The 13,070-nt window shown below is 37.5% G+C and overlaps 1 pseudogene; it reads right to left on the bottom strand.

Moving 5' to 3' along the window:
- Positions 1–225: 225 nt before the first annotated feature.
- LOC113592531 (uncharacterized) lies at positions 226–406 on the bottom strand (annotated as a pseudogene).
- Between the last annotated feature and the right edge of the window lie 12,664 nt (positions 407–13,070).

The following is a 13,070-nucleotide window of genomic DNA, read 5'->3' as shown; positions in this document are numbered from 1 at the left end:
CTCTCTCTGACCCTCCCCCACTCATGCTCTGTCTCTCTCTGCCTCAAAAATAAAATAAACTTAAAACAAAAAAAATACTGTATCAAGAAATGCAGAAGGTCATTATATCATAATCAAGGTGTCTATCCACCAAGAAGACCTAACAATTGTAAACATTTATGTGCCAAATGTGGGAGTACACAAATATATAAATCAATTCATCACAAACATAAAGAAACTCATTGATAGTAATACCATAATAGTAGGAGACTTCAAAACCCCACTCACAGCAATGGCAGATCATCTAATCAAAAAATCAACAAGGAAACAATGTCTTTGAATGACACACTGGACCAGATGGACTTAACAGATATATTCAGAACATTTCATCCTACACTTGATCTTAGCCAAAAGGCCGAGAAGTGATCAGAACATTTCATCCTAAAGCATCAGAATACACATTCTTCTCCAGTGCACATGGAACGTTCTTCAGAATAGACCATATACTGGGACACAAATCAGCCCTAAGTAAGTTCAAAAAGATCGAGATAATACTGTGCATATTTTCAGACCAAAATGTTATGAAACTCAAAATCAACCACAAGAAAAAATTTGGAAAGTTAACAAATACTTGGAGACTGAAGAACATCCTACTAAAGAATGAATGGGCTAACCAAGAAGTTAAAGAGGAAATTAAAAAGTATACGGAAGCCAATGAAAATGACAACACCACAACCCAAAACTTCTGGGACACAGCAAAGGCACTCATAAGAGGAAAGTATATAGCAATCCAGGCCTTCCTAAAGAAGGAAGAATAACATCAGATACACAACCTAACCCTACACCTTAAGGAGCTGGAGACAGAACAGCAAATAAAACCCAAAACCAGCAGAAGACAGGAAATAATAAAGATTAGAGCAGAAAGTAATGCTATCGAAACCAAAAAAACAGTAGAACAGATCAATGAAACCAGAAGCTGGTTCTTTGAAAGAATTAACAAAATTGATAAACCACTGGCCAGTTTGATCAAAAAGAAAAAGGAAAGGACCCAAATAAATAAAATCAAGAATGAGAGAGATCACAACCAACACAGCAGAAATAAAAATAATAATAAGAGAATATTATGTGCAATTATATGCCAATAAAATGGGCAATCTGGAAGAAATGGACAAATTCCTAGAAACATATACACTACCAAAACTGAAACAGGAAGAAATAGAACATTTGAACAGATGTATAACCAGTAAGGAAATCGAATTAGTAATCAAAAATCTCCCAAAAAACAAGAGTCCAGGGCCAGATAGATTCCCAGGGGAATTCTACCAAATATTTAAGGAAGAGTTAACACCTATTCTCTTGAAGCTGTACCAAAAAATAGAAATGGAAGGAAAACTTCCAAACTCTTTCTATGAAGCTAGCATTACCTTGATTCCAAAACCAGAGACCCCACTAAAAAGGAGAGTTATGGACCAATTTCCCTAATGAACATGGATGCAAAAATCCTCAACAAGATATTAGCCAACTGGATCCAACAATACATTAAAACATTTATTCACCATGACCAAGTGGGCTTTATACCTGGGATGCAGGGCTGGGTCAATATCCACAAAAAAATTAACGTGACTCATCACATCAATAAAAGAAAGGCCAAGAACCATATGATCCTCTCAATAGGTGCAGACAAAGCATTTGACAAAATACAGCATCCTTTCTTGATAAAAACCCTCCAGAAAGTAGGGATAAAAGGAGCATACCTCGAGATCATAAAAGCAATATATGAACGACCCAACGCTAGTATCATCCTCAATGGGGAAAAACCGAGAGCTTTCCCCCTAAGGTCAGGAACAAGACAGAGATTTCCACTCTCATCACTGTTATTCAACATCATATTGGAAGTCTTAGCCTCTGCAATCAGACAACACAAAGAAATAAAAGGCATCCAAATCAGCCAGGAGGAGGTCAAACTTTCACTCTTCGCAGATGACATGATACTCTATATGGAAAACCCAAAAGATTCCACCAAAAACTGCTAGAATTGATTCAAGAATTCAGCAAAGTTGCAGGATATAAAATCAATGCACAGAAATCGGTTGCATGAAGTGACAGAAAGGGAAATCAAGGAATTGATCCCATTTACAGTTGCACCAAAAACCATAAAATACCTAGGAATAAATCTAACCAAAGAGGTGAAAAATCTGTACACTGAAAACTATAAAAAGCTTATGAAAGAAATTGAAGAAGACAAAAAAAAAAAAAAAGGAAAAGGATTCCATGCTTCTGGATAGGAAGAACAAATATTGTTAAAATGCCAATACTACCCAAAGCAATCTACATATTCAATGTAATCCCTATCAAAATAACACCAACATTCTTCACAGAGCTAGAACAAATAATCCTAAAATTTGTATGGAACCAGAAAAGACCCCAAATAGCCAAAGAAATCTTGAAAAAGAAAACCAAAGCAGGAGGCCTCACAATCCCAGACTTCATGCTATACTACAAAGCTGTAATCATCAAGACAGTATGGTACTGGCACACGAACAGACACTCAGATCAGTGAAACAGAATAGAGAACCCAGAAACGGACCCACAAACGTATGGCCAACTAATCTTTAACAAAGCAGGAAAGAATATCCAATGGAATAAAGACAATCTCTTCAGCAAGTGGTGCTGGGAAAACTGTACAGCGACATGCAGAAGAATGTACCTGGACCACTTTCTTATACCATACACAACAATAAACTCAACATGGATGAAATACCTAAATGTAAGACAGGAAGCCATCAAAATCCTCAAGGAGAAAGCAGGAAAAAACCTCTTTGATCTTGCCCGCAGCAACTTCTTACTCAACACGTCTCCAGAGGCAAGGGAAACAAAAGTAAAAATGAACTATTGGGACCTCATCAAAACAAAAATCTTCTGCACAGTGAAGGAAACAATCCACAAAACTAAAAGGCAACCGACAGAATGGGAGAAGATATTTTCAAATGACATATCAGATAAAGGGTTAGTATCCAAAATCTATAAAGAACTTATCAAACTCAACACCCAAAAAAACAAATAACCCAGTGAAGAAATGGGCAAAAGACACGAATAGACACTTCTCCAAAGAAGACATCCAGATGGCCAACCGACACATGAAAAAATGCTCAACTTCACTCATCATCAGAGAAATACAAATCAAAACCACAATGAGATAACACCTCACATCTGTCAGAATGGCTAACATTAACAAGTCAGGCAACGACAGATGTTGGCAAGGATGTAGAGAAAGAGGATCTCTTTTGCACTGTTGATGGGAATGCAAGCTGGTGCAGCCACTCTGGAAAACAGTATGGAGGTTCCTCCAAAAAATAAAAATAGAACTACCCTATGACCCAGAAATTGCACTAGTAGGTATTTATCCAAAGGATACAGGTGTGCTGTTTTGAAGGGACACATGCACCCCCATGTCTATAGCAGCACTATCAACAATAGCCAAAGTATGGAGAAAGCCCAAATGTCCATCGATGGATGAATGGATAAAGAAAATGTGGTATATGTATATATACATATGTGGTATATATATATATATATATATATATATATATATATATATATACACAATAGAGTATTACTTGGCAATCAAAAAAGAATGAAATCTTGCCATTTGCAACTATGTGGATGGAACTGGAGGGTATTATGCTAAGTAAAGTTAGTCAGTCAGAGAAAGACAAATATCATATGACCTCACTCATATGAGGACTTTAAGAGACAAAACAAATGAACATAAGGGAAGGGAAGCAAAAATAATATAAAAACAGGGAGGGGGACAAAACATAAGAGACTCATAAATATGGAGAAAAACAGAGCGTTACTAGAGGGATTGGGAGAGGAGGGATGGGCTAAATGGGTCAGGGGCACTAAGGAATCTACTCCTGAAATCATTGTTGCGCTATATGCTAACTAATTTGGATGTAAATTTTTAAAAAATTAAATTAAAATAGAAGCAAAAAAATAAGAGAATGCTAAAAATAATTTTATGCCAATAAATTCAACAAGTAAGACAAAATGGACAGTCTTTGGAAGACACAACAACCAAGTCCACTCAAGAAGAAATAGGTAACCTAAATGTCCCAATATCTATAAATTAAGTATTTGTAGTTTAAAACTTTTTACAAGAAGAAAACTTCATGGCCAAATGACTTCACTGAAGCAGTCTCAAACATTTAAGGAAGTAATATTACCAATGCTACACAATTGATTGCAGTAATTAGAAGAGGAGGAAATACTCTACAAACCATTCTGTGAGTCTAACTTTGCCTTGATAGTAAAACAATAAAAATAGTATTAAAAAAAGCATTAATAAGGGCGACTGGGTGGCTCAGTCAGTTAAGTGTCCAACTTCAGCTCAGGTGATGATCTCATGGTTTGTGGGTTCGAGCCTTGCATTGGGCAGTGTGCTAAAGCTCAGAGCCTGGAGCCTGCTTCAGATTCTGTGTCTCACTCTCTCTCTGCCTCTCCCCACTCATGCTCTGTCTCCCCTTCTCGCTCAAAAATAAATAAACATTAAAAAAAATTAACGATATCCCTCATGAAGATAAGTGCAAAATTCCAAACAAAATTTTAGTGTATTAGTCCAGAATACCTTTTTTAAAAAATAGTACATCATGATGGCAGTGAGTAGAATTCTGTTCCCTGAAAAGGTATGTTCAAGTTCTAATCCACATTACCCTGTGAATGTGACCTTATTTAGAAATAAGGTCTAGCGTCATATTGGAAGACCATGTCAGCACAATATTTTAAGAAAATGAAATAAAAGCCATACATATTGAAAAGGAAAAAGTAAAATATGTTTTTTTCACAAATAACATGATCATCTATACAGAAAAAAGTTCTGATGGAATCTATAACAAAGCTACTAGAACTAATAAGAGTTTAGCAAGGTTATGGGATACAAAATCACTATACAAAAATCAATTGCATTTCTATATTCCAGCAATAAACACTCACAAATTAAAACAAAAAATACTATTTACAATAACATAAAAAATATCAACCACTTAATAATAAATCTGCCCCAAGTGAGCAAGACCTATACAGTGGAAACTATAAAACACTGCTGAGATCAATTAAAGCCTTAAAAACTGGAGGAAATAAACTGTGTATGTGGGTTGGAATACTCACTGTTTTTTAAGGTGTTGATTCCCCCACAAACTGATCTATGAATTCATGCAATACCAATCAAACTACCAGTAATATTTTTTTGTAGAAATTAACATGCTAATTTCAAAATTCACATGAAATGCTAAGAACCTTGAAGAGATAAAACAGCTTTGAAAAAGAAAAAAGTTGTAAGGCTGATAGTACCTACTTTCAAGACGTTTTATAAAGCTACAGTAACCTAACAAGGTGATATTGGCATGTAGACAAATAGATCAAGGAAATAGAATAGAAAATTCAAAAAGAAAAAAAAAGAAGATATATGAACAACCAAATTCTGACAAAGGTACAACATCATCTAAGTGAGGAATATTTAAGAAAACAACTTAAAACTGATCACGTACCTAAAGGTAAAAGCAAGACCCATAAATTTTCTGGAAGAAAAAAATGGGAATAAATTTAAAGCAGTGGTTTCTTAGAATCAACGTAAAAGCACAACTGCAAAAGAACAAAAGCTAGACCTAATGAAAATTAAAAACTTTTTGGCTGCAAGTAACATCATCAAGAAACTGAAAAAAACAACCCACAGAATGGAAGAAAATACCTGTAAATCACTTATCTGATAAGGGATTTGTACCCAGAAGGTTAAAAAGGCTGATTCCACTTCTGGTGCTTGACAGCTCTTGAGCCTCATCACTCCTCTTTCCCCTTCTGCCACACACTTGGCATGCTGATAAAAAAAAGCTGAGGTCTTGCCTCCTTTGGCACTGTCAAGAGCCCCAACATGTTAACAAGAACCATCCTCCTAGCTGTATCCCCAACTGCAATAGAATACAAGTCAATCTCTTTCCTTACTCTCCCAAACCAGATGTAGACTCACTTAGAGGTTGGGGAAGGCTACTTCCTCCCCCCTAAAGAGACTAATTATGTGAGTAATAAAGCGTCCCATACCCTCTTGGTGCATGTGTGGTGATATTAGTATTGACATCCAAATCAAATTTGGGATGAGGGGTACATTACACTTCTATAGGGTCACCACAACACAGAATATATAAAGAAATCTTACAACTTGATAATAAAAAATAAATAACCCAATTTAAAAATTGGCAAGAGATTGAAATAGACATTTCTCCAAAGAACACACGTAAATGGCAAATTAGTACATGGAAAGATGTTCAATATCTTTAGTCATTAGGGAAATGCAAATCAAAACCACAATAAAATACCACTTCACACCCTCCAGGACGACATAATAAAAAAGATAGACAATAGCAAGTCTTGGCAAGAATGAGAAAAAAATGGAACCCTTACACATTGCCAGTGGGAATGTAAAATGGTGCGGCTGTTTTGGAAAATAGTTTGACAGCTCTTCAAATTACTTCAACATAAAGTTACAGATGACCTAGCAATTCCACTCCTACACATGTATCCAAGAAAAATGAAAACAAACACCCATGCAAAAACGTGTGTAAAAACGTTATTCAAAATAGTCAAAACATGGAGACTCAAATGCCCATCAACTAATGAATGGATAAATAAATGTGGTATATCCACACAATGGAATATCATTTGACTATGAAAAAGAATCAAGTATAGATACGTGGTACTACATGGACGAACCTTGAAAATATTAAGCTAAGTGAAAGAAACCAGTCACAAAAGAAGTCACTCATTGTATGATTCCATTTATATGAAATGTGTAGAATAGGTAAATTAGTGTTTGCCTGTGTCTTAGGGAAGTAGGTACCATGAAGTGACTGCTTAGTGGGAAGGGTATTTCTTTTTGGATTAACAAAAATGACCTAAAATTGATTGTGGTGACAGTCGGGTAACTGTAAATGTACTAAAACTATGGAAATGGGTGAACCTTATAGTATGTAAATTATATCTCAATAAAATAAATCTTTCTAACAACAACAAAAAAAGGAATTCAATGGAGAAAGGATAGTTGTATCAATAAATGGTACTGGGAAAATTAGATATCCGTAAGCAAAAAGATGAAATTCAATCTATAGTTCTTTGTCCCAAATACAAAAGTTAACTAAAAATGGGTCCCAACAACAAAGGACCAGGAGAAAAGAAAAGTCAAGACTGGGGAGGGGACAACAGCTCTTGAGACAATGAAGGCAACAGAAGGGTTCCTTATACAATAAGAGCTAGGGACACTCAATAGTGGAATTTCTGAAACTTGCACAAAGACAAGAATTGTCCAGAGAGACCCCTTAAAATAAGCTTTTAAAAAATCAGTAACTCAGACCCCTATTGAATCAGAGTCTCCATGGGAAAGTTTAATATGCATCCCATGTGAGCCTATTGTTAGGAAATACTGCCCTGATGCATACTTTTTTGCTTGTAAATGAATATAAAATATAACTAAAAATTTCAAATGACCTATTTGGATCTTTAGTGATTCCAATGTACAGTATAAAACTCATTTGTAATATGAAAGGCTATACAGTAAAGTGTTTAAGAATCCAGACCTTTACAGCTGGATTGCTAGAATTCATACCCATGCTCCGCCAGTGGACAATTTAAATCTATCTTCATCAACAAGATGGGACTAATAAAAGCATCCAAGATGCTCATGAGGAATGAATGGAAAAACATCGCCATGAAAAGCATTTAGCACAGTGTCTAATGAGCAGCAAACTTTCCATAAACCAGAGCTCATATCATGATCATAGAACAACAAAACCTTCTCCCCAAATTCTGTTTTAACTGGCATTGCCTTCTAACAATGATGGAACCCCCATCAGCTCTGCAAACCCCTTTGATCAGTTCAGGTATGCTAGTGATAAATTCTTCATAATAAAGGGGTGAGAAATTATAAAGAGAGGGCCCAGACCAAACATGGCTGAAAAGGGGCAAAGGTAATCCAATCCCCCATTCTCCTCATCCCTGGAGAACAGTCCATCCAAGAAGGGACTCTGAGAAACAGAAATGTCTAGTATATAGTTTTACATTTTGCTGGGAAATTATGACATAAACTTACTCCTCTGTCTCTCCCATAAGAACTCTAAATTGATCACTAAAGCTTTTCTGAACATCTAGTCTTTAAGGGGAACATGAAAGTAGTACTCTGTTGACAGGGTTGACATAGTGGGAAGCTCCAGGTATGGGCACAGGCTCCAAGGACTGGGAACAAGTCCTGGGTCATAATAAAATAATAAAATAAGTTTGCTACTATTAAAAAAACCTATGTTAATATGAAAATATTGTAATGAAATTTATCCCCAACAAAACCCTACTCCCGAAGGTAAAGGTAAGGCTCTCCCCTAAAGAGCACAGGTATTCCTGGCTTAAAACACCAAGAGACAGGTTCTCTAGTAGAAAACTAGAGTAGGCAAATCTCAGACAGGCAGAGTAGAAGTCTTCTCTGGACCTTGGTCTCTTGGACCTGGATTTGAGGAATCTGATACTCTTGGGAGCATTCCAAGTGGAGTTAAAAGCTGAACTGGGCCAGATGAAGGTGGTCTGGGAGTCAGATTGGAAGACCTCTAAAGTTTGGGCTAGGTGACCCCAAACTTGAAGACATGTCAGCTATCCCTTGTGAGACCAGATAGAGAGTCAGGTGTCATTCATTTCCAGCCTGCCACCATCAGCTCTTAATAAAACTTCATACAGCTTCAACACAGCCATGCTATGGGATATTAAAGCAAGGTTCTGTTGCCTCCTGTTCAGTATCATCCTTGAAGAGGGAGCAATGCCCCCCAGGGGCCAGCAGGGTGGTGACAGTGACTGGTACAACATTCCGAGGGAAAGTGAATCTCCAGGAAGAATCATAGCAAGATCAACTAGCCCCCTCCTATTCTCTCTTTATTGTCAAAAAATGTGGGTTTAAACGTTATTTGTTTCTCTCATAGCTATAAATTTTAGCTCTTGCTGAACCAATGTCTTGAATTGTTTTCTTATTTCTACATAAAATTTGGTTCAACTCATTAATATAATATAGTAGATCAATCATAATTTGATCATTTTATTGATGTGAAACTGCCAGAGCCATTGTTTCTTAAATCCTTTCACTTTCTCTTTTCTTCCACCACCACCAACAACCTGTTGGCCTTCTTTCTTTTACGTGCCGCAAAGAACATTTCACCCATCACAAACCTGACTGCTTACTAACAATGAATATGAAACAACAACACCACAATGAGATGTGGATGCTGAACAGCCAGCCAAGGTTACTCACCACTTCACGGATTCATGAAATTCATATTTGCATCAGATTATAAATGACTATACAGGTCATGGGATTTACATGGGTCATGGATCGTCAAAACCGTGAGTACGAAAATCGTCAAATACCAAGACACTACTGCATAAAATCTCACTGTGATAAGCTAAGTGGGCTAAGCCATCCCTATGGCTCTTGCATCTCCATCAACTAGACACATCAACCACCAGTGTTCATAATGATGCCCATGATGGAGTATCTAAAGAAGCATAGGGACATTTCTAGTTCAACTCTGCAATTCTCCCAATGCCTAACAGAGATCTGTACACAGGAAAAAAAATGTAAAATGTCAATCAATGCTTGTCAAATGCTATGCTCCATTAAAGAAGGCAGATAAAAAATAGAGGCTTCTAAAATTAAAATTCATTCACCATACTAATGAAATTAATCCAAACAGTATTGGATACCTAATATGGACCAAACCTTCCTACACATGATGATATTTTATGCAGGCTAAAAGAAGTTAAGTGATTTCCTTGGGTCACACAGCTAGTAAGCTGTGGAACCAGATGTTAAGTCTAGGTCTCCAGAAGTCTGAAGGAAGGGCTGCCCCTCAGAGAAAGCATGTGGAAAGAACCTTCAAAGAAGAGGGAAACAGGAGATGGCAGAGGGGGCTATATTTCTAGCATCCCAAACTGATAAGAGGCCAAAGTAAAAGACCATTCTGGCTGTCATCTAAGCCCTCAGTTGTCCCCAGGGCTGGGATATGCTGAGTCATCAAGTGTTTTTGAAATCAGAAATGATGTCTGACAAATGATAATTGTAAATAATACTTGGCTATAACCATTGAATGCATGATGGGGAAAGGGCCTTTCCCTTAAGATGGTCCCTTTCTCCACACCCTTCACCAGGGCTCAGTCTACCCCTTTGGTATTCTCATGACACTCTTTCTTAACCCAGTCTCGGGTATTGTGGTCCCATGGAGCTATCAGCGGCTAATCCCAACATAAAGGTTTTAGCTGTAAGGTATCTCAGGCCTTGATGTGTGAATTTCAGAAGCATCAATAACCCTGGTGTCTACATGTGAAGATCAAGGATAAGCTAAAACCTTCCCAGGGGTCATGAAATGGCCACCTATTGATGGACACCTAGTCCCAAAAAGTTAGAAGACCTGCTGCATCAAATAGACTTGGACCTATGTGACTGCTTTTGAATTATGGTACATAAAATTATTACATAAAATAAGCCTCTACAATCAAAGGGATGACAACTTGGGAATACCTTAAGACGTAAAATTGATTTGATTTTATTTTAGGAAGGAATTTAAAAACTGGCTTTGAATGTGTGCATTCATCTGATTCAAAATATGCTTTTGACAGACATAGGTAAAGCAGCTGAGAAAAAAAATAGAATTTAAAATGTATCCAGGGCTTTCAAAGCATCATACGAGCTTCATTGACACACACAAAAAAGAAGCTTCAAACCACAAAACAGGAACAATAGAATCAAAGGCAAAGGAAAATGAACAAACAGGATAAAGCTAGGTATTCTTTCTTCCCTAGGAATATTTTTAGTTTATTACTTGCTGTTAAAGTTTACTGTGTGCTATTAAAATCCTGGGCATGTGTTCTTTATGAATATTTTAATTGCTTTGTTTCAGTAAAGTTTGTTGGGAAGAGGTGATCGCCATTATTACACGCATTTAGTATAATGCTCCCTGTTGCCTACTGAATCAAGCTAAACTCTTCAGCCTCATTCGAGACCCTACAAAATGATTGTAGCCAATTTCTCTAGCCTTTTGCCATGAATCCCTCTGCCTGAAGGGCCATTCCTCCTTCTCTATGTGCCCAAATTCTTGCCATCCTTCAACACTCAGATCAAAAGCCAACTCTCCCCCAGCATGCTTCTCAGATTCTCCCAGGGGAAGGGATGATCTCCTCCTCCCTTTAATTTTCATAGGATTTAACCATAAATTATCACAACCAATTTATAAAAACACCACATTTGGCCTTAAATAACAGTTATTATTATTTATTTTTCCTACTGTACATTGAGCTCCCTAAGGGAAGACACCATGCCTTCCTTATCTTTGGAACCCTGGGATTATCTAGAAAATAGCTTGTCACATAGAAGGGGGTCAAAAAATCCAGTGAATGAATAAAAAAGCTATAGTGTCTATAAGCATACTTGATGAATAGAAAGGTAGAACAGGTGTATAGCAGGACTCTTTGGTATAGAGTGGAAGAGGCAGTCATGCGGTGGGCCAAAGAAATGACTTTGCTTGTGAGGGAAACTATAGGAATACTGTGAACCCAGAAATGTAATCAAGAAGACATTTTGCAGTGCAAGTTGATTAGCCAATATTAGAACAGCAATGAATTAAGATTACTATTCCAGGTCAATGACTTCCCACAGTATGTCCCTATTTGCAGTCCTCATTTTCAGCAAATGTTTTATTATGAACCCTGCTTTAATAAAATACTCATAAAATCTCAAGACTGAAAAGGACCTTAAAGTTCATCTAGTCTTGAGGCCCAGTCTATGTTTGAGATGGCTGGATAACATCCCTGTTGAGGGGTCATCTATTCTCTGCTGAGATGTCTCCTATGGCACGCAGAATTCTAAAAATAACCTCCAAAATTACATAGCCCATAATCCCTGAACCCTGAAACACTGAACAATAGACAGCACTGGACTGTGGTCCTTGAGAGAAAGAACTATAAGAGGTGTACCAGTCTGGGCCCTAGCAATTAAGGAGGCAGATTTGGAACTAAGAAGCAGTAATTGGTAACTGGAACACAGGCTGAACCTCCTGCTTCCCCTAGCTTTCAGCCTGAAGGCACTTTTCAGACTGCAATGCAGGAAGATAGAGTCTAAGCAGGGCATAGCACTGTGACTGAGCTGAGATGTAGGGATCAGCATATGGAACAGTTGTTCTCAAAAAGGGAAGATTGCCTGAGTGGCTCTAATCTAATCACAGGAGCCCTTAAAAGCTGAGAACTCTCTCCAGCTGATAGTAGAAAAGGGAGTCAGAGATTCAAAGCATGAGAAGGACTCAATACCTCATTGCTGGCTTTCAAGATGGCAGAGACAACAAGCCAAGGACTGCAGGTAGCCTTTAGAATCTACGAACAACCCCCACCTGACAAGCCACCAAGGAATGAGGACCTGACCTACAACGTCATGGAACTGAATTCCGTTAACAACTTGAATGAACCTAAAGCAGATTCTCCCTCAGAGCCTCCAGCTAAAAGTCCAGGCCATCCATATCTTGATTTCCAACCTTGCAAGACTCTACACAGAGTAATCTGCTGAGCCTGCCTGGACCTCCAACCAATATAATCGAGATAATAAATAGGTATTGTTTTAAGTTGCTAAATTTGTGGTAATTTGCGGTAATTTGGCAGCATTAGAAAACTAGTACACTTCCAATGACACAAGGTGACTAAATACACTCCTCCAGTGGCAGCCTCTTCTATCTTTGGAGCACTATGGTTAGTAGAAAGCTCTTCTTTTCAATTCAACAAATTATTCCTTCCTATAACATGCATTGATCCTACCCTATTACTTGGTTTACTTAGTGCAAATTCGATCTTTCCTCATGACAGTTTTTCAAAAATTAAAGATGTTTCTCATGTCTCGTCCTTAGTCTCTTATAGCTTTCTTTATATTGCATGGTTTTGAGTGTTTTTGCCATCCAGTTCATCATCTTATGCACATGGCCTCATTTATCCAGATGACTGATAAAGTGAGGCACTCTTGAAAAATATGGTGT

The sequence above is a fragment of the Acinonyx jubatus genome, chromosome A3 (assembly GCF_027475565.1).
Source record: "Acinonyx jubatus isolate Ajub_Pintada_27869175 chromosome A3, VMU_Ajub_asm_v1.0, whole genome shotgun sequence".
NCBI classification, from domain to species: Eukaryota; Metazoa; Chordata; class Mammalia; order Carnivora; family Felidae; genus Acinonyx; species Acinonyx jubatus.
The sequence above is the reverse complement of the archived record's forward strand: the minus strand, read 5'-3'. Positions and strand labels throughout refer to the sequence as shown.